The sequence below is a fragment of the Anomaloglossus baeobatrachus genome, chromosome 1 (genome assembly GCF_048569485.1).
Source record: "Anomaloglossus baeobatrachus isolate aAnoBae1 chromosome 1, aAnoBae1.hap1, whole genome shotgun sequence".
Taxonomy (NCBI): Eukaryota; Metazoa; Chordata; class Amphibia; order Anura; family Aromobatidae; genus Anomaloglossus; species Anomaloglossus baeobatrachus.
This window is the reverse complement of record NC_134353.1, coordinates 78,828,465-78,832,506: the sequence shown is the minus strand read 5'-3', so window position 1 is coordinate 78,832,506 and position 4,042 is coordinate 78,828,465.

The window sequence follows — 4,042 nt, the reverse complement described above, 5'->3', positions numbered from 1 at the left end:
AATTTGCCAGTTTTTAGTAATAGGATAAAACCTTCTTTGTCCTTTATATTGTTTTCTACAGTTACAATGTATCAGTTTGGAATCCAATATATTTAATTCATAGATAAACTGAATATAGACTAGATATCTTGGGGGGAGTACCAGATTTATGCAAGTTTTCGTGTCTAAATATAAATAAGAAGAGAGCAAACATCCATTATACACTTGTAAGAAAGTAGCAGAGATGTGTATATAACAAGTGTTCAAGTAATCATTTTAATGATATCTCACCCTATTTATGACTCTTTCACAGATCCTTCTGGGACAGGGGAGTGATTTACTCTATTTTAGCCCCATTTTTTCTATAGCCAGTGCCCATCCATGGTATCTGTGCCCTTAAAGGCCGCTTTACACACTACGATTTATCTGACGGTCTCATTAGCGACATGACAAGCCCAGATTGCAGTTACAATTTGCCGAGATCGCACATAGGTCGTTTATTAGCGGTCACACGTAACGATCTCACAAGCGACGCAAAATCGATCAGCGATATATTGTTTGAGCAAGGCGGTAGTGTGGATGTTGCTCGTCGTTGGCAGGGTGTCAAACGTAGCAATATGTCTGCTGCGTTCCAAACGATGAACAATATTTTGTAAGTGAATGATGTGTCAACGATCAACGATTTTCACCCTATTTGCGATCGTTCGTAGGTGTCACACGCAACGACGTCGCTAACGATGACGGAAGTGTGTCACGGAATCCGTGACCCCGACGACATATCGTCAGATAAATCGTAGCGTGTAGCGTGTAACGCCGCCTTTACCCATCAGTCTGGGTTCTTCCCGATAAGACTCATCAGTGACACAGTTTGGTTTAGTGCATTGATCTGTATCATGTGGAAATCAATGGCTGGGATCAGAGCTCTGAGATGTCAATGAATTTGGTAATAAAACCTCTATATCTGCTGTGTCTCCAGACTTTATAGCCATGGCTGAAGTCACCAGTGGCTGTGAGCCCCTGAGGATATCTGCATCTCTCGGAGCCTTCCTGGAGGACTTATCAGGGCCAGTGATGGGCTTGTGTGTATTTATACAGTAATCAGCTTGTATACAATGTGTGCACAACACACATAGTGCAGCACATGGACTGTGCCCTCTCCAGCTCCAGTTTATAGAGTCTGCAAGTCTGACAAGTTCTTCTAGGGTCTCCAGTGTCTCCAGTCACCAGCACAAAGGGATCTTGTCTTGTGAACTCTTTCTTAACCACTCCACGACACTGAACACAAAGCTAACGTTTACAAAAGGCAGACAATGTCTTCAGATGACTCCTAGAGGCCTTTATATTCAGCCCGAGCGTCATTTGTTGTATTCACATTGAAATAAAACGCTCTGGGTAATTGGTTTTGATAGGACATTCATTATATTAACAGAAGCTGTTTGGGATGCTAATTGTTCAATATTGTTATCTAGCGCCAAGACCCTACTGAGCCTCACATTCCCAAACCAAACACTCAGGAGCTGATACTGTAAACCGTGCCCCATGGGGAGGGGGATGTATAATGTATAATGTCCCCTCTCAGGGGGATCATATGGGAGAAGACTGACCACAAAAGAAGTATGGAGACAACACAGGACAGCCACTTCACACAGCAGGACAATATATATATATATATATATATATATATATATATATATATATATATATATATATATATATATAATTGATTTTTATGTATATATATATGTAGAAATATTTAAATTAATATATATATATACATATATACTTACTCTCATCCTAAAGTTACATTGTTAAGTAGTATATATACATATATATATTATTTTTTTATATATATATATATACAATCACATGTATATGAGTATACATATACATATATATGTGTGTATATACTCATATATATGAGTATATATATATACATATATATATATATATACTCGTTAACAGTGTAGCTTTAAAATGAGAATAAGTATATATATATATAATATATATATCCATATATTTATACATATATAGAAAAATAAATAAAAAAATATACATACTACATACACGTGTGTGTGTGTGTGTGTGTTTGGAGTATATATATATTCCAAATAAATATAAGTATATATTTATATATATATATATATATATATATATATATATATATATATATATATGTATATATACTTATGCTTATTTGTTTATTTATTTATTTGCTTATTCTTATCCTAAAGTTAAACTGTTAACTAGTATAGTTGGAATCTTTTTTTCTTAACAATTTGAAATACGGCAGTGAAATATATGAATGGATACATACATAGATAGATGCATAGAGAGATAGATAGATAGATAGATAGATAGATAGATAGATAGATATATAGATAGATAATTAGATAGATAAATAGATAGATAGATAATTAGATACATAGACAGCTAGATCAAATAAATATATATATATATATATATACACACACATATTTATAAATAAAACTAATATTTTGGTATATAAATGGAAAGTACTTTTTCTACAAGTGTCTAATATTTTGTTACTATTACTCATATGATATAAATAGTGCTATGAATTACAGACCTTAGGTATCCAAATTAGCAATTGCAAATAATTTATTTTGCGTTTCTTTTTATATTTGCCCTACTATTTTTTTGTATGATCACTTGGTGTCTTGTAGGCATGGGGAAGAAAAATCATTTGCAAATTAAAGCATTTAAATTAAGATAGAGAAATTGGCAGATAGATAGAATTAGAGCAATAATATTAGATGTAGTAAGAAGAACGATGTGCATCTATATATTTTTATAAGTACTTACGTGTCTATTACTAGGTTGGAGAAAGAAAGAAAGAAAGAAAGAAAGAAAGAAAGAAAGAAAGAAAGAAAGAAAGAAAGAAAGAAAGAAAGAGAAAGAAAGAAAAAGAATATAAATGTCACATATAAATAGAAGAAGCATTGCTGGATATAAGCATTATATAGGTCTCTATTTGGACATGTTGATGTCCCTGTGCTTGTGTCATATAATGGAATATGCATTGTTTCCGATGTTTGCCATGTTTCATGTTGGATAATGGGGACACACTGCATTGATATTCCCAGTCTCCTGAATTAATCTCATTAACTGTCTAATAGACTCTTAACTGTTAATCAAAGGCTATGGGCATCATTAGAGAGATAAGAGTAATGATCTGTGTGTATGGAGTGGCAGCAGACAGACAGGCAGACATGTCACCTTATCATAACCCTATCCTAACATCCAGGAGCCTGGAGACTGCCTGACATCTCCATACAATGCCCTGGATAAGGGCTCTAATCAAAGCCCCCATCATCCCAGCGCCCCCTGGATTGTAGGGAGCCTTATGTGTGATATGGATGGGAGAGTGGAAATGACTGTGTTTGCATTTCTTCCATATGACACAAGAGGACTGCTCTGGGAAAGGCTGAGGCCGGGGATTGTTCAGGCTGAATGGCTGCTGTCCCTGCAGGGCTCCTTGATGTGAGTTCACCTCCTCCTCCATGGTCTCTGCGGCCCCAGCCTTTGATCCGGCCGCTGCTGGCGCCTAAAATAACATCACTTGTCTGCCTATTACAGCCACTGACTAATGGTGACACATTGTTTATACTTGCAATTAGCAATGCAGACGCTTCCCTGAGAAGACACCAAACCTGGGACTGAGCAAGGGGCGAGAGGAGGGGGATGACAGGAGCCCCAATATCAGAGGATTGAGGGGTGGGGGCCTGCAAGCGCCCCAATATCAGATGAGTGAGAGAAGGGGGCCAACAAGCACCCCAATATCAGAAGGTTGAGCGGAGGGGGCCGCCAAGCGCCCCAATATCAAAGGATTTAACTGAGGGGGCCGACAAGCGCCCCAATATGAGGAGTGAGAGGAGGGGCCGACAAGCACCCCAATATTAGAGGGCTGAAAGGTGGGGGCCGGCAACCGCCCCAATATCAGATGAGTGAGAGAAGGGGGTCAATAAGCACCCCAGTATCAAATAAGTGAGAGGAGGGGGACAACAAGCACCCCAATATCAGAGGATTGAGAGGAGGGGGCCGG